This window comes from Pleurodeles waltl, chromosome 4_2 (genome assembly GCF_031143425.1).
Source record: "Pleurodeles waltl isolate 20211129_DDA chromosome 4_2, aPleWal1.hap1.20221129, whole genome shotgun sequence".
Taxonomy (NCBI): Eukaryota; Metazoa; Chordata; class Amphibia; order Caudata; family Salamandridae; genus Pleurodeles; species Pleurodeles waltl.
The window spans coordinates 46,068,339-46,087,193 of NC_090443.1; positions in this window are offsets into that span (position 1 = coordinate 46,068,339).

The following is an 18,855-nucleotide window of genomic DNA, read 5'->3' on the forward strand; positions in this document are numbered from 1 at the left end:
AGCAGGGTCCAGGGACACTTAGGTTTGGACTGGTCAGGTGGGCAGTTGCAGGAAATGCCTCATGAAGCTTGTTGTGTCCTGTAGCTTCAACAGGAGGTCAGCCTTGTGACCCTTAGACTCAGCTTCTTTGTCCTGGGTAGAAAAGGGAGTAGGCCTAGTGACCCTTGACTTCTTCCTAACCAATGGGATAAAAGTTGTCAGGGGTAGCTCAACACACTTTTGGAGCAGTTTCTACCTGCCCCACTGCAACTAAACCTACAGTGCAGCCGCAGCCTGTTCTTTGGAGCTGAGGGGCCACCCCCCCTCACTTTTTGCCCCTGAAGATAAGTGTCTTTCAGACTGGAGCTAAACATGTGCTATTTGCGCAGGCACCTGGCAGCCTGAGCTGAACTTTTCTGGGCTGAGGAGGTCACAACTCATGTGGGTGTGACTTCATCATCTCAGCAAAAGTCCCCAAGGCCCTCTCCCTTGGTGACGAGGGGTAGTGTCACTCATTGACTCTGACCTGGGCGTTTCAGTTTAAAGCCCTAAAGCACCCAGGGCCAAGTGGCAATCAGTGACACTTTGTCACAGAGTGGTGTGGGGTCAGCAGTCCCAATGACCCAATCCACTTTGTGATAAGCTTGGGAATGCTGCATTTCCTCACTGGCTGACCTAAGGTCAGCCAGTGAGGGAAGGCAGCAGTCCCAATCCTCTAATGACCTCCAAGGTTTGGGACTAGTGAGGGAAGGCAGAAGTCTCACCACTCCTGGGACCTCCGAGGCTGAGATGCAGGTAAGTGTGTGTTTTTTTTAAATTAATGTTTGGTGCATGCATGTATGTTTGAATATTTGGTAATGAGTGTTGTGAATGGATGTGTGGGTGTGAATGAATGAGTGTGTATGTGTGCGTCTTTCTTTTGTCTGCCCCCATCTAAAATTGCGGACCGCAACTGCTACAGTTTTCCTGTCTCCTAAAATCAAACATGGTGCCACCCTTCTCCTTTTGTGCAAAGGCTATGTGCCACCCAGAGGTGTGACCAGGGTTACAAGCAGCCCCCTCCTCTGTGGTCACTGCAAACAACATCTGAGGGGCAGCTCCTTTCCCACTGGGGTTGAGTGCTTGCCTGATTGGGAGAAGAAGGGGCCTGTCCAGGTGTCATCTGACACTTGACTGTTACAGGGAGGCCCCTTTGAAGTACATTAAGTACATGGGCAGAGCCCAAATATTCATTCTGCCAGAGGAATAAGAAAACTAAGGCCTTTGACTCTGCTCTGGGAGCAATTTTCAAATCTCATCAGGGCTTGACACTCAGAGGCCTGCAGCTGGAAGCCTTTAGTCTGGGAAGAGGTAACTTTCTAAATGTTACTTTTCTGCAATATTAATCTAAAATTACTTCCAAAATAAAATGTTTTTTATACATATCAAAGAAGGGTTGTGGAGGATTGTGGTGTATTATACGGTGTAATTGTGTGTTACAATAACAAAACTGTCTTGGGTCCAGTCAGGCTCGATTTTAAAACTTTTAGCTCACCCTGGGTAGCTCTGGCTTAAAGCAGCAAGGCTTCAACAACAGAACTAGTGTAAAGTATTTCGAAGCACCAACAACGAAAGAAGAAAGTCAGGCAACACAAAATAAATCTGACACCATTTTATAAAAATAGATGATATTTTTATGGGTTTTTAAACACCACGATAAGCAAAATCCACTACATAAACATAAATCTCAGCTTTTTAGTCTAAAGCGCAAACAAGCATTGGTACCCATGAAGTTTAGAAACTTTTAAAAGTTTGCAAGAGTTGTGTTCACCTACTCTGGCCCAAGTGGGGCGATGAATCTGACAGGGAGAAGGTCAAGGGGTCAATAAGGAGTAGTTGGACAGTTACCTGGTTACCAAAGTAGACTAAAGTCCAGTTCCACAGTTTACATCGACATTGAGGATGCTGAAAGATGCTTTGGGTGCTGTCCAGAAGATGGGAGTGTCCTTGCAGTTATTCCTCGGCCCACAGGTATGGTGGGGCGACTTTGGCTGCAGGGGTCGGTGTCTCTAGAAGTGCTCTTTGAGCCAATAGAAGGCCAGCTGCGGCTGAGCTACTGATCTCCATACACAGCGGGTCCAGCAGCATCCTTTGTTGAAGGCTATTGTCTGTTTTTGGCAGCCGATTTCGACTCAGATGACACTTTCAGGTCCAGCAGACTTAGGTGCAACTTTTGGCCGTTGAGGATTGGTCTCTTGGGTTGCCCACCAGTGGTGATTAAAAGAATGTGGCTGCTGACTTGCCAGAGTGGGCTTCTACAGTTTTGATGGCCCTGAGTCTGGTTCCAGGGGGTCATCTGACTGACCTTTGGAGTAACTTTTTGGGTCTGGGCGCGGGAGTGACTTTTTCACAAGCCAGGAGACACAGGCATAGTCCTCTCTTTGCTAGCCCAAGGTGCAGCAGGGGCAGTCCAGCAGTTGGTGCAGCCCCTCTTTGGGGGTGCCAGGTGTGCCATTTTTATGCTCAGAAAGTGCCCTGAGGGGATGATGTGGTGACTAGCAAATTGACTGTCAGGATCCCTCCCACCCTGTGATGACCTCTGGCAATCCTAGAGTGCACTATTCTTCCCACTCTCAAGATGTCTGAACCCTTCCTTGGATGTTAGGAACTTGATAGTCCATCCAAGAGGTGTGGCTACCTGTGGGCTCGGCAGCCCTGGGGAAACCAGTTTGGGTACGTCTCCCTTTTCGGTCCCCACTGCCAGCCTGCCCACTTGAACAAGGGGGCAGCCTTTCAAACGTGTGATCACCATTTGTCCACTAAGGTCAGCTTCGCTTTTGAAGCTCGCAGCTTGGGCTAACACCAAGTGGGGCTTCCTGCAAGAGGGTGGTAAGACCTTACTCTGTAGCAAAATACTATTGTTCCTGAGCCTGGGAGGCATTCACACTACTGCTCAGGAGAGGAGAAGGCTGTCTGGTGGCCAGCAATTGTCTGAGGCCACTTGATAAACTATGCAATAGAGTAGCAACTTTCTAAAATTTGCCTTCCTTTAAAAAATGTGACATTAAACTCGATTTGGGCACCAAGTCGGTTTTAATGTCACAATTAATTTGATACCTTGAAGTACCCATTTTAATAGTCCCATTCAGAAGTTAGCTGGGCTGAGAGGTCAGCCGGGAACTCTGTTAGCCAATGGGGCTACTAACATTTCTAACAGTAAAAACAAAAATTTTGAAGTTTTGCTGTAAGAACATATATTAAAAGTATATGCCCTACTTAATAATATACAGCTCCCTGCCTTACGGCTCCATAGGCCTTCCTTAGGGGAGACTTACATATATTGTTAAGGGAAGTGGGGGCTTTGCCATTGGTTTAAATGGCAAAATTGAACAAGCAGTTTTAAAACTGCTCCTCTGGCCGCAATGGCAGGCTGGGAGTCATTTTGGACTTTGTCACACAGGGTGGCACAATAAGTGCTGCAGCCCCAGGTGGGGTGCACTCTCACATGTCCTGGGTAACTTTGGTACCATATACAAGGGGCTTACAAGTAAGTCAACCTATACCAATCAGGTGTAGCCATTTCAACTTACATTTTGTAATGGGTTAGAACACTGGCACTGATGTCTGGTTAGAAGGCCTCACTGCACTCTCAGAGTCGAGATACCAGCAGCATCAATCCAAAACTTTGGGGGTGATCATGCAAAAAGAGACATTTCCTCACCAATCATGATTTACATTTCTAGCTAGTCCCTACTCTAAGACAGCAGCATTAATATTTAATGTTGCTTCCAGTGTTTCTCCATGGGTCGGCCAGCCTTCCTACAGTGAAAATAGCTCTTGGGCGCTATTCATTATAAGGACATATTAACATGTTTTCTGTCTTGCCAGTCCTGCCAGTCCCATAATAGTTCCATACTTTTCAGTGCAAGAAGGGTTGATGTTTGACGCTCGATGCATGGAGGGGCTGTTGGAGCAGCCATTTGATCAGCTCGCAACTCATTGTTGGCCGCGGCTGTGGCCAAAGGCAAAGCCATAAGCTGGAGCGGTGGTAGCTGACAACTGCTGATGGGGGGGCATCAAACTATCCGCTGTCTGTCACCAACCCTTGCAAGTCCTCGGTATTCGCACAAAATTTAATATCGAATTTAAAATATCGAGATACAGAAATATCGAGTTTTACATTTCGTGATCTACAAATATCGTGATGCAGGAATATTGTCGGCAAGAAGATCGATTTAGGAGGTAAGTAATGTAGATGTTAAAAAATATGTTGTAAATATCAATGTTAAAAATATCTATATTGTTAATATCGTTTACAAAAATATCTCTGTTGTTAATATCAATGTTAAATATATCTATGTTGTTAATACCGTTTGCAAAAATATTATATTATGTGTTTTAGTATATGTTTTAATTGCGTGCATTATAAATTGTTTAGTATTCCAGTAAGAAGCAGGTGTTCCGAGGCCTGAGCGTGGCAGTGTGAGAAGGGGTCCAGCAGCCCGTATGTAATAGCACACAGTATCATCACGGTTCAGATACCTTCAGACACTGCTGTAGGTTTTGCAATAAAGTGTTTATTGCTGGCTTCTCCTGGTATCTATGTTGTTAATATAGTTTACAAAAATATGTATGCTGTTAATATCAATGTTAAAAATATTTATGTTGTTAGTATTGTTTGCAAAAATATTGTTGTCAATAATATAGCTTTTAAATTATTTTTATGTGTATTAGTATATGTTTTAATTATATAAGTTATAAATTGTTTAGTTTACACCAAGAAGCCAGTGTTCCGAGGCCTGAGCACGGCGGTCTGAGCAGGGGTCCGGCAGCCCGTACATGATAGCACACAGTATCATCAAGGTTCAGATACACTCAGACACTGCTGTAGGTTTTGCAATAACGTGTTTATTGCTGGCTTCTCCTGACTCGTTTCCGCTGGGCCAAAATGCATTGGGAGAAGCCAGCAATAAACACGATATTGCGAGACCCACAGCGATGTCTGAGAATATCTGAATTTTGATGATACTGTGTGCTGTTTTAAATTGTTTGTATATATATTTTGAAAATTAATTATAGAAAAATTCTTACATTTATTCTTTTCAGTTAAGTTTTAGGTGCGGTTTGTGGGTTTTGTAGGGGCATAGGGTGAGTAGTAATTTAATTATTATTAATGACTAATTTTTTATTGTTATTATTTAATTGATAATTAATAATGTAAATTCTCTCATTTATTTTTCAAGTTATGTTTTAGGTGCAGGTTGTGGGGTTTATAGGGGTACAGGATGGGAAGTAAATTAATTATAATAAAATAATGATTAAAATATTAATTATTTAATTGCTAATTAATTATGTAACTTGTGTAATTATGATATTTCTTAGATTTTATGTTAGCTGTGTGTTGTGTTTTTAGGGTAATTGGGCTGGAAGGTGATTAATAAATAACGTATTGATAAATAATTATTACTTTATTATTCATTTTTTAATTGAGAATTATGTTAAGTTATATTTTAGGCAGCACAGCCTTCGACACCATCTCGCACCGCACACTCACCCACCGTCTGAGACAGATTGGAATCACAGAGGACACACTCCAATAGAGAGCCTCCTTTCTCTCCGGACAGACCATGAGAATCCAGCTTCTTTCCTTCACTTCGCAACCCAAGCACATCATCTGCGACATCTCACAAGGTCCCTCCCTCGTTCCCATGCTCTTTGATATCTACATAACTCCACTCGCGGACATTGTCAGAGCCCACGACATCAACATAGACACCTATACCGACAACACCCAGTGCATCTTCTCACTCTCAGCAGACCATACCGTGAAAAAAGCCAACTTCCAAAACTGCATGAAGAGCGTTTCAGCCTGGATGAAGACACAGTGCCTGAAGCTCAACGCAGACAAAACCGAAGTACTGATCTTTGGCAAACACACTTCCCTCTACAACAACTCCTGGTCTCCACCTGCTCTGCAAAGTCTTCAAGTGGCTCCCAGTCAATACCAGAAAAGCAGTAATGCAGGCTGTCATCACAAGCAGACTGGAGTAAGGCAATGCACTCTACGCCGGCACCTCCACCAAGCTCATGAAAAGACTCCATACAATCCAGAACTCATCAGTGAGACTCATCGTTAACCTGCATAAGAGGGCCCACATCACCCAACACCTGAGAGACCTCCACTGGCTCCCCATCGATAAAAGATGTCAATTCAAGCCGCTGACACATGCCTACAAATCCCTCCATGACCAAGGACCTGCCTGCCTGAACCACTGCCTGAGTTTCCATCTACCTCAGAGAAACCTCTGCTTCTCCCCACCTAGCCCTCGCTCAGCTACCACGCACCAGATGCTGCCGCACCAGAGGTCGCTCCTTCTCCTACCTTGACACCAAATACTGAAATGCCCTCCACCTTTGCACATCACCCTCGCTGACACACTTCAGGAAGGAGCTCAAAACCTGGCTGTTCAACCAACACAGCTGCACAGTGCCTGGATACCCACTAGGGTGATAACGCTCTACAAATATGATTTGGTTGATTGTTGTTTAGTTTATACAGTAATGGGGGGAAGGTATTTAAGTAATTATAAATTACAAAAAAAGGTTTTCAATTTTTTTTATTTCTTTTTTAATAATTTCATAGGTTAATTGTGTTATGCTTTCTTTATTTTTATTACATTTTAATTGTTGGCTGTTACGTTTTTTGGAATATAGTGTGGTATTTTATTTATATTAATAATACTTGTGTTAATTGATAATAATTATTACAATTTGTAATAGTTATGTTATTTTTTGATTTTTTGTTAAAATTAAGAGATTTAGGGACTGATTACAACTTCAGTGGTCTTAGGACTGCTGCACCGTTTATGGCTGTCTGGCCACCACCTCATGGGCAGTCTGACCGCCCGACTAGGATCTGTGCAGTCAAATTGCCACAAGACCCCTGCCACCACTGACAATTGAGCTACCGTCGCGGCTGTGGTAGGGACAGCAGTGGTCAATGTTGGCGGTGCTGGCAGTGGTATTGCCATGTGTATTATGATCTACCTTTCCACCGACCTTTTCATGGCGAATACACCTCCATGATAAGGTCGGCAGAAAGGCAGGTCAAATGCCAGAAAAAAAGGGCTCCAGGGCCAAAAAGCCCATGTGGATTGTGGTTGGGGCCCATGTTGTTCCCCCCTGTGCCTGCAATGTCAGTGTGCACAATGTTTGCCATACACGACATAGTGTATGGAAACAGTGTGCCCAAATTGCTGGAGACGCAACAATGTAGCTGACATTGGCTTCAGACTCTCTCCTAGAGCCAATGATGCCGCCGCTAAGACTGTGCTGTAGATACACCGCCAGCCCCGTGGGAATGTCGTAATGTGGCGATTAGAATGCCACTGGCTTGGCAGCGTTCTCCTGACCGCTGCTGTGGTGGACTGGTAGTCCAACCGTCAAAGTCTTAATCAGGCCCTTAATTTTCATGATAAGAATTGTATACTTTAGGATATTTGATAGAGTTGTTAACATATGTTGTGTGTTTGAAGTGAAGTATTTTCTTTGCACTGTACCAGTGAATTAGGTAAGAATAGTACAATTTACCTCTTCTGAGTCTAATGCTTTCCATTCTGTTGCACCAGCTGGAGTGGGAATAGTAAATTTTACCACTTCTGAGTCCAACAGTTACAATACTGTTGCACACACTGGAATGGGAATAGTAAATGTAAAACTCCTGAGTCCTATGCTTTTTCTACTGTTGCACAAACTGTAGTGGGAATAGTAAATATTACCCCTCTTGAGTCTAATGCCTTTCCTACCTTTGTTCTTACTGGAGTGGGAGTAGCAAATTTAACATCTCCTGAGTCCAACTGTTGTCCTACTGTTACACACGCTGGAGTGAGAAGATTAAATTTGACCCCCTCCTGAGTTAAACACTTTCCCTACTGTTGCAATTACTGGAGTGAAAATAGTAAATTTAGGGGGTTATTCTAACTTTGGAGGAGTGTTAATCTGTCCCAAAAGTGACGGTAAAGTGACGGATATACCACCAGCCGTATTACGAGTTCCATAGGATATAATGGACTCGTAATACGGCTGGTGGTAAATCCGTCACTTTTCCGTCACTTTTGGGACGGATTAACACCTCCTCCAAAGTTAGAATAACCCCCTTAATCTCTCCTGTGTCCAACACTTTACCTAGTGTTTTACACACTGGAGTGGGAATAGTACATTTTACCTCTCCTGAGTCTAACGGTTTACCCACTGTTGCACTTATTGGAGTGGAAATAGTAAATTTCACCTTTCCTGAGTCCAACATTTCCCTACTTTCGCACTTACTGGAGTGGGAAAAGTAAATTTAACCTCTCCTGAGTCCACTGGTTTCCCTACTGTTGCACAGACTGGAGTGGGAATAGTAAATTGTACCCTACCTGAGTCCAACACTTTCTCTACTGTTGCACACACTGGAATGAGAATAGTACATTTTAGAGTGAGGATAGAACATTTTACCCCCCTGGTGTCCAACGCTTATCCTACTGTTGCACAGATTGGAGTGGAAATAGTAAATTGTACCCTTCATGAGTCCAACGTTTTCCCTACTGTTGCACCAACTGGAGTGGGAATAGTAAATTTTACTTCTTCTGAGTACAACACTTTCCCTACTGTTGCATACACTGTAGTGGGAATAGTAAATTTTATATTTCCGGTGTCCAACGATTTCTCTACTGTTACACAGATTGGGGTGGGAATAGTACATTTTACCGCCACCCCAGAGTCCAATGCGTTTCCTACTATTGTATAGATTGGAGTGAGAGTAGTATATTTATTATTGCTATAGCTTAATACTTTTGTTAATATTGTTTAAATATATATTATTATATGTATTTAATTTTATATTATTTATATGTATAAATGTATAAGTGTTTAACACATTTTTAGTTAAATGCATTTTTATCTATTGCTTACGTTTTATGTATAATTAAATTGGAAATATTTTAAATGTATTTGCAGTTTATTAGTTATATTTTATTGTTTATGTAAATAAATATATATATATATATGTATAAATATATGTTCTATTAATAAATTAAAAAATAGAAAAGTATAATAAAATTTAAAATAAATATTTGTTATAATAGTTTTACATGATGTATGTGTATATAAACATTAACATATATGTGTGTGCATTTGTTTAAATACATATATATTTATATATTTTTATATATTACTTAAATTTATTTAATTTACATTATATTGTTATATATTAAATTATTAAGGATTTACTTTTTTTAACTGCATATATATTAAAAAACTGTACTTTTTTCGATATTAGTGTTAATCGATATTTGTTTTCGATATTCTTGTACTTACCATTCAATGTACAGGAAAACAATATTTTTGTGATCAATATTTTGGACACAATATTACTGTATCACAAAATTTGTGGTTTTAATATTGTGTCATACAACCCAAGTCCCTATGGACCTACCAACAGAGCCAGACAGAGCAGGCAGGTTGGTGATCTTTCTGCACTTCGTCATCGCTGCAGACGCTGTGGTGTCTCGGCAGCAGTAGCAGTCTATTACCATGAGTCGAGGCACGGCTGGATGGGGGCTGGAGGTGTGGCAAAGTGCAGTGCACTGCGGGGGGAGCCTCGATTTATGTAGACATGTTAACATTCAGTTTCTACATGTCCTACTTTTAAATACCATGCACCCTCCCTTAAGGGCCATAAGGCCTACAGTGACTTATTATTTATGCAAAAGGAAGGTTTTCATCTGTCAAAAGGGTTTATTTTGGAAGGTCACATTTCAGTTGTTACAATTCTACAATTAGGCTACACTGGTAGACCTGAAGCCTTGTTTCCATTGCCACTGTAGGGAATGGAAAAATAGGTGCTGCAGTCCAATGATGGATTTGACTTCAAGGACCTGGGTACCCTTTCTACCATATACAGAGCACTTATTGGCAATTTAAAAATGCCAAATAGGAGTATGCCAATTCAATAAAGTTTAAAAGGAGCTCACAGTCACTTTACTACTGGTTAGTAGACTTAAAGTGCACAGAGTTGTACAGCCCTAAATAATATAGAGTCCAGCAAATGGTGAAAAATCTAGGGTGACCATGCTGAAAAAGAGATTTCTGACACTATGGCCCTGATTACGAGTTTGATGGACAGGAAAACCTGTCCGCCAAGCTCCAGACAGGGTGGCCGCCACTGTAGTGGTGACCTTCCAGCTGGACCCATTATGACTTTCCCACAGGGCTGATGGGTGGAAACCCAGAATTCACCATGTCAGCCCAGTGTGAAAGTGGCGTCAGCATTGTCGCCGGCTCAGCAATGTTGCCGCCCTCAGGGCACACCAGTACCCTCGTAATGAGCACTGTCTGCACAGCAGACAGTGCGCATTATGAGGGTGCTGGGCAGGGGGACCCCTGCACTGCCCATTCCAGAGGCATGGGCAGGGCAGTGGCCCCCTGCACCTGTTCTCCACCAGCCTTTTCATGGCAGTGAATCCGCCATGAAAAAGCTGGCAAAGTACCAGGTTGTAATCAGCAGGGCAGGACTGCATGAAGCACCGCCTGGCTGATTGCAACCTGCACCTGCCGTCAGCCCATCTGGATCACAAATCCAGGTGGAGACAGGGGTGTCCTGGCAGTCGGACCACCAGGGTCGTAATGTGGCAGTCTGACCGCCACCATAATTAGGCCCTATATGTGTCCCAAAAATAGAATCTGTACAACTATCACTCTTCGCATAGTACCTTGATAAGTGGATGGCACAGTGATTTTGAGAATTAAATCAATTATGTAGAAATAGGTGGCATCATTACGCGAGATAGCACACCGATACAACAATAGAATTACAGATATTTTGAGAGAGAGCATTTCTTTACCAAGACTCTGGCAGCTTATGATCAGCACCAGTTTTGCCAAAAATGTTTCATTTATCTGTACAGTTTGTTGCCCAAAGGGACCAAGCACTCACCTAAAAGTAGCCCAGTGCTTTATCACCATAGTAGTCTAACGTCCACTTAAAAAACACTTTTTCAGTATTCCTTTATTTTGTATCTTCATAACTAAACATTTACATTCAAAACATACAATTGCTGCAGGAACTCAGGGATATGGCCACATGAAAGTTTAGAGTAAACATTTTCTAACCTAAATAGGTCCAAGAGCTAGGCTAAAAGCAGCTCGAAGATTTATCGCATAATTTCGCAATAACAGATTTCAAAGGCATAGATTTTCCAGTGATTGTTTAATTTGTATCTTGGCAACATTGATGATTCTACAGCCTGCAAGATGCTGTTATGCACTTCCAGTCAGAATGAGGGATTCAGAGATGGCGTGTGCATTGTAATGGGCAAAGTTTCACTTCCACACCTTCTCCTACACCTAAACTGCTCCCTTCATTATAGGGTTAGGTGTAGAAGTGGTTCCAGGGGGATAGCTTTCAACAATGCAGCAGGTGCAGTGACACTGGAGCCCAGGGGGTCTTAAGGGCCTTCTGAGTCTCAATGATGATGGTATTTCAACCTCGAACCAGGGGATGCAGGCAGTTTGATTGCTTGTATTAGGGCCCATGACATCCGTATTGCTCTACAGTGTGCCTAAGCACTTTATCCGTAAGTAATAGCAGACAGCAGCAGCACGGACAGCAGCCATCATGTCAACCCAAGCCCTGAGCCTGTCCCAGGCCAGCACTGCAGCTATAGGAGGGATTTGTGGGGTCTGGGCAGTGCTTTGAATGGTTCGGTACTGTCCGGTACTGAGTACAGGCACTTTTTTATTTTGCGAGGGAGAATACCTGCACTTCTCAAGAAAAACATAATACTTTCCATTGGAGAGTACCAGCACTTCTCCGACACAAGCAGGTACTCTGATACAGGGTACCTGCACTTCTATTTTTCCATTTCAAGCATTAGGTCTGGGGTCACAGCGGTCCCTTGCCTAGAAGGTATTGGCTTGAGTTTTTGAACATTGCTTTAAAATCTACCTTCTGTGTGCCCAAGTCAGAGTATGCAACAAATCTCTAGAGCTCTGTGGAAGCACTAACCACAGTTAGGACAAGTTTGGGGAAATAATCCATTAACTCACAAACTTTCTGAAAAGAGCCCAAAATTCTGGTGGCTAAAAATGTCTTCATTTTTTAATCTCTGTTTTTCACTCACACACACTAGTAAAATCTACCAACTTGTTCTCAGAGTCATATTTAGGTCTTGGTTACAGACTGCTTTGCTTGCCTGTTGGCAAATCCTGCTGTTTGCAATACACTCTCACTGTTCATTACTGAATGTTTTTGCTGGTTATTTAACTTTTCTGCTCCTAATTTGTTAGTTTTCCTCCTGTCCTCCATTCTTGTGCTTGTTCCATCCAGGAGCATTTAATTTTCACAGATTTTTGAATGGTTGATGTATCTTTCCATTGCTGACTTTGTGTTTGTGTGCCTGGGGCGGACATTTGTCTCCGTCTCTCACATCACCTTCCTCCTACCGTCTTTTCTCTCCATCTCCCCCTTTTTTTAATACCACTTTCCTTCCTCAACCCTAGTCCCCTTGCTAATGTTTTGCTACCTACTGCACCATTAAAGGACCGCCATTTTAAAATGTTTTTGACCATTTAAGATGGCCACCCCACATGTGTATTAAGGCACAACAGGGTTCTTTCATTGGCTTCATTTTTATGTGTGCAAATCCTAATGAAAGATGACCACCATTGATGCTCGAATATCTGGTGGCCATCTTTGAATTCATTTTATTTTCACAATTCCTGTTGAAAGATGGCCGCTTACTTCAACAGCGGAGGACAATGGCTGCCTGTCTCTGAGCTGCTTACCTCTTTCCACCTGCCCCGGCTAAGATGCTGCCAGCGACTTTAGTTATGTACTAATACTATGACGGAGAAACCCTCAATTTCTACCATGTGGCTGTTCACCCACCTTAGTACCCTATATTATGTTCATCCTGTCCCGATTTTAGCCTCTTTCTGATTGACCTAAACACAGGCTCCAGGTTATAATGGTGGCGATTCACCATTGTTACACGTGTAATGTAATATATACATTTTAGATTTTGGCGGTACGTTGGCACACTGGAATCTTTTCAAATGAGAGATTCCAAGCAAAGCATTCCTGTCTTTTAGACAGTTGCTTTGGGGTTCTAATGTGGAAAGATGCTTTATGGTGGGCTTCTTTTGTAAGTCATTAAATAAACTCATTTTGACTTACTTAAAGTGAATATTCATTCTTTACATATTCGCGACGAGTTCCGGTTTGGTTCAAGGAGATTACCAGTGATTTTCAGCAGTCTTCATCCATTCGTCGAGCAACTTGGATAGCACTTAGGGGCATATTTATACTTTTTGTTGCAAAACTGCATTAACGTAGTTTTGCACCAAAAACTTTAGCACCAGCTTGCACCATTTCTGAGCTCCAGCCGGGCACCATATTTATGGAATGGTGCAAGCCGGTGCAAGGGGTAGGCTAGCGTAAACAAAAATGACGTTTGCCGGGTGGGGCTGGCGATATGGGAGAAGGAGGTTTTGCACCATTAAAGTATGTTAGGCAGGTTAGAGTAAAAAAAAATGACTCAGCCTACAGTCATGTTCTGACGCAATACCATCCATATCACATGACTCCTTTTTTTGGAAAAGACAGGAGTCATGCCCACCACCCCAATGGCCAGCACAGGGGAACATTGGCCATTGCACCCAGAGCCATGTGGGGGGCCCATTTAAGGGTACCCAATGGCTCTTTAAAAAAAAATACTCACCTGTACTTACCTATACTTACCTGGGATGGGGTTCCCCATCCTCCGCTGTCCCTCTGGTGTGGGTGGGGGTTTCCCTGGGGCCTGGGAAGGGCACCTGTGGGCTTATCCCATGGTGTTCCACCACGTAAATAGGCCCACAGGTCCCCTAACGCCTGCCCTGACATGGGCGTTAAATAATGGTGCAAAGCAAGCTTTGCGTCATTATTTGACCCCTCCTCACCCGTGCCTGATTTTAGCATGGGGGGATAAATATGGTGCTAAGGGGCATATTTATACTCCGTTTGCGCCGAATTAGCGTCGTTTTTTTCGACGCAAATTCGGCGCAAAACTAACGCCATATTTATACTTTGGCGTTAGACGCGTCGAGCGCCAAAGTATGGGCAAATAGCGTCATTTTTTTGCGTGAACGCCTTCCTTGCGTTAATGAGATGCAAGGAAGGCGTTCCCGTCTAAAAAAATGACGGCGACGCAAATGCGTCGTATTTATACTCCCGGGCAAAAATCACGCCCGGGAGTGGGCGGGACAAAAAACCCCGCATTTGCGCCACTTTTTAACGCCTGGGTCAGGGTAGGCGTTAAGGGGCCTGTGGGCTCAAAATGAGCCCACAGGTGCCCTCCCATGCCCCCAGGGACCCCCCCCTGCCACCCTTGCCCATCACAGGAGGACACCCAAGGCTGGAGGGACCCACCCCAGGGACATTCAGGTAAGTATAATTTTTTTTTTTTAATATTTTTTTTTTGGCATAGGGGGGCCTGATTTGTGCCCCCCTACATGCCACAATGCCCAATGACCATGCCCAGGGGACATAAGTCCCCTGGGCATGGCCATTGGGCAAGGGGGCATGACTCCTGTCTTTACTAAGACAGGAGTCATGTAAATGGCGTCTGGGCGTCGTTAAAAATGGCGCAAATCGGGTTAAGACGATTTTTTAGCGTCAACCTGACTTGCGCCATTTTAAGACGCCCTAACGCCATTTTTCCCAACGCCGGCGCTGCCTGGTGTACGTGTTTTTTTTCCACGCACACCAGGCAGCGCCGGTCTGCTTGCGCCGGCTAACGCCATTCAATAAATACGGCGCCCGCATGGCGCTTCAGAATGGCGTTAGCCGGCGCAAAAGTTTTTGACGCTAAACTGCGTTAGCGCAGTTTAGCGTCAAAAAGTATAAATACGGGCCTAAGTCCATAGAGTCATTTTTTGTCTGGGAACGCCTACCTTGCATCTCATTAACGCATGGTAGGTTTCCACGTCCAAAAAATGACTTTAATTCCATAAATATGGCGCTAGACGGGTCTAGCGACAAAGTATAAATATGGTGTTAGATTTGCACCGAATTTGCGTTTAAAAAAAAGACACAAATTCAGGGCAAAACAAGTATAAATATGCCCCTGAATTCGGGAAGCTTTCTGATTCAGACAAATGTGGTGCTGACAACTGCACTGCTTTGCATCGCACAGAAACTAGGCTTGCTTCGCATCACTAGCTGATTACCAGCAGCCAATAAACTGACATATCAGGCACTCTTTTATTTGAAGCCTAGAAGACGGTTATTGTAACTGTACGCCTTTGATGCTGTGGCAGCCATCTTTGATATATATATATATTTTTTAACTGCACGGATAATCGGAAGTCTTGAGGAATCGGAAAGGCTTTAGATCGTCAGATTCGGTGGCAGCTATCTTTATTTTTATTTTTTGGGGGATCTACGCAAGTCTAAGGCTCTGTTGTGTCGAGAAGACTTGCTGCTGTAGCTTACTGTGTGCTATTGTGGCCATCTTCTAATGTTTTGAGAGGAGTACTGTGAGATACTTGTGATTTACGATGACAGGCACACCTGTTTTAAAAATTACTTGGTTTGAAGTTTTTATTTTTGGACCCAAGCACTTGTGTTTAGTGGAACAAAAATTCTGGTTACTTAGCAGTTTTTATCATTTTAAATGTTTATTGCTTTGTAATACTCTCTGATGTGGTTGGAAAATCTGGTTGTATTCAACATGACTTCAAATCAATATTTAATTCAGATCACACCTTTCTTACAACATCCAGGTAAACCACCCATGAAATGGAAAAATTGGTTACAGTGCTTTGAAAACTATTAGCGGCAGTTGATGCCACAAAATTTGAACCAAGAAAAAAGTTAGCCTTACTTTTCAGTCACTTGGGACAAGAGGGTCAACAAATATTTGGGCCCATATTTATACTTTTTGACGCTAAACTGCGCTAACGCAGTTTAGCGTCAAAAAGTTTTGCGCCGTCTAACGCCATTCTGAAGCGCCATGCGGGCGCCGTATTTATGGAATGGCGTTAGACGGCGCAAGCAGACCGGCGCTGCCTGGTTTGCGTGGGAAAAAACCACGTAGACCAGACAGCGCCGGCGTAGGGGGAAAATGGCGCATGGGCGTCTTAAAATGGGGCAAGTCAGGTTACGTCGAAAAAATCGTCTTAACCCGACTTGCGCCATTTATTTTCGACGCCCATCCCCCATCAACATGACTCCTATCATTGTAAAGATAGGAGTCATGCCCCCTTGCCCAATGGCCATGCCCAGGGGACTTCTGTCCCCTGGGCATGGTCATTGGGCATAGTGGCATGTAGGGGGGCACAAATCAGGCCCCCCTATGCCACAAAAAATTATTAAAATAAAAAAAAAAAATACTTACCTGAACTTACCTGGGGTGGGTCCCTCCAGCCTTGGGTGTCCTCCTGGGGTGGGCAAGGGTGGCAGGGGGGGTCCCTGGGGGCAGGGGAGGGCACTCTGGGCTCATTTTGAGCCCACTTGTCCCTTAACGCCATGCCTGACCCAGGCGTTAAAAAGCGGCGCAAATGCGCCGTTTTTAGCCACGCCCACTCCCGGGCGTCTCTTTTGCCCGGGAGTATAAATACCACGTAAAGGCCTGGGAGTCATTTTTTAGACGGGAACGCCTCCCTTGCATATCATTAACGCAAGGAAGGGGTTCACGCTAAAAAATGACGCACATTCCGGGAACTTTGGCGCTATTCGCCTCTAACGCCATAGTATAAATATGGCGTTAGTTTGCGTTAGTTTTGCGTCAAAATTGCGTCAAAAAAAACGACGCAATTTCGGCGCAAACGGAGTATAAATATGCCCCTTGATATCTTACCTGAATTAGAGACACCACTGTATCGTTTTGGTCAGTGGGATCAGTACACGGAGGTCATTAATAGATTAGCAAGAACGCTTTCAGAGGAACCTAGCTTTTTATTGGAAAGATTCAACTTTTTCAAAAGGAAACAGATGGACAGCAAATCTTTTGAAGAGTTTGTATCTTCCGTTAGGCAATTAGCCTCTCCTTGTAATTTTGGAGAAACGCTAGATATGTATATTAGAGACCAGTTAGTTTATGGTTGTTGTGAAAAAAAATACAAGAGTGCTTGTTAGCTTGTAGAGATCCCACGTTAATTTCAAGTAAGTTCATTTCTAAGGGACAAGTTTCATTTAAAGGTAAAGAAAGTGACACTGTGAGCTTAGTGCAAGTGAAAGAGAAGAATCAAAGTACTCCACTAAGAAAATTTCAATTTTTTTGTTTTCGTTGTTGTCCTAAATCACATTTAGGAAATAATGAAAACTGTCCTGCTATTGGTAAACAATGCAACAAGTGTAAAAAAATAGGACATTTTCAAGGTGTATGCAACGGAGGAAAGAAACAACTAAGAATTAACAATGTAGATGTTGATATGACTGATGATAGTATGCAAGATTTTACTTATGATTTTACCTAAGTATTACTAAATGTAGATGTAAAAACAAGCCAAGAAGGTAAAGTTGAAGGCCCGTTATGTGATGTGCTAGTTGTGAATCTTCCTGTCTCTATAGTGGCAGATTCTAGAGCCCCCATTACAACTTTATCTGATGATTTTGTTTTTGATGTGTGGGGGCATAATAAGAAATTGCAATCTCCTGATATTAATCCAAAAGCCTTTGGAGAACAAGGTATTCATATGCTTGGTTATTTTATTGACATTTTGACATGTTTGGGTCAAAAAACTACCACTAAGATTTATGTTGCATTGAAAGGACGTAATTTGGTGGGATGGCAGGATTTGGCCAAACTGTGGCCCATATTTATACTCGGTTTGCGCTGAGTTAGTGTCATTTTTTTTACGCTAATTCAGCGCAAACCTAACTCCATATTTATAATTTGGTGTTAGACACATCTAGCAATAAAGTTATGGAGTTAACGTCGTTTTCTGGACGTGAACACCTACCTTGCGTTAATGAGATGCCAGGTAGCCATTTCTGTCCAAAAAAGGACGATATGGCCTTTGCACCATATTTATCCCCAGTGCTAAAATTCAGCATGCAGGGATAGGGGCCTTAAATAATGGCGCTAAGCTTGCTTATCAACATTATTTAAAGCCTGGGTATGGGCAGGCATAAGTGGACCTGTAGGCATATTTCCATGGTCAGAGACCATGGAAAGTGCCCACAGGTGTCCTTCCCTGGCCCCAGGGACACCCCCACCCACCACCACCCACACCAGGAGGACACCTAAGAATGGGGTACCCATCCCAGGTAAGTCCCAGTAAGTATATATATATTTTTTTATCTTACCCTGCTCGGGGCCCCCTGCACGGCGCTGGCCCCAGTGGCCATGCCCAGGGGACATTTGTCCCCGGGCATGGCCATTGGGGTGGTGGGCATGGCTCCTGTCTTTACTAAGACAAGAGCCATTTCCATGGGGGTTGTGCGCCAGAAAATGGCGCTACACTGTTTAGAGGCAATTTTTCTGCCTCTGAACAGTGTAGCGCCATAATTCAGCACACAAGCCCCAGTTACCCATACGCCTCCCCGGCCCTAAATAAATATGGCGCCCGGTCTGGCATAAATATGGCGCCCGGCTGGCGTTTTGGAATGGCGCGAGCCAACACTATAGTTTTTCACTCAAAACTGCGCTAACGCAGTTTTGCGTGAAAAAGTATAAATCTGTCCCTGGGTTTACTTTTAGTACCTGGAGCTAGTATACCAGTGAAAGTTGCACCCAAGCATACTTCGTACATTGAGAGTTCACAAGAAAATGATGCTAGTTTACTTATAAAAGAATTCCTAGAAGTTTTTTGCAATAAGATTGGTTATGTCAAGAAATTTGAACACCACGTCATATTAAAACAGGATGCAGT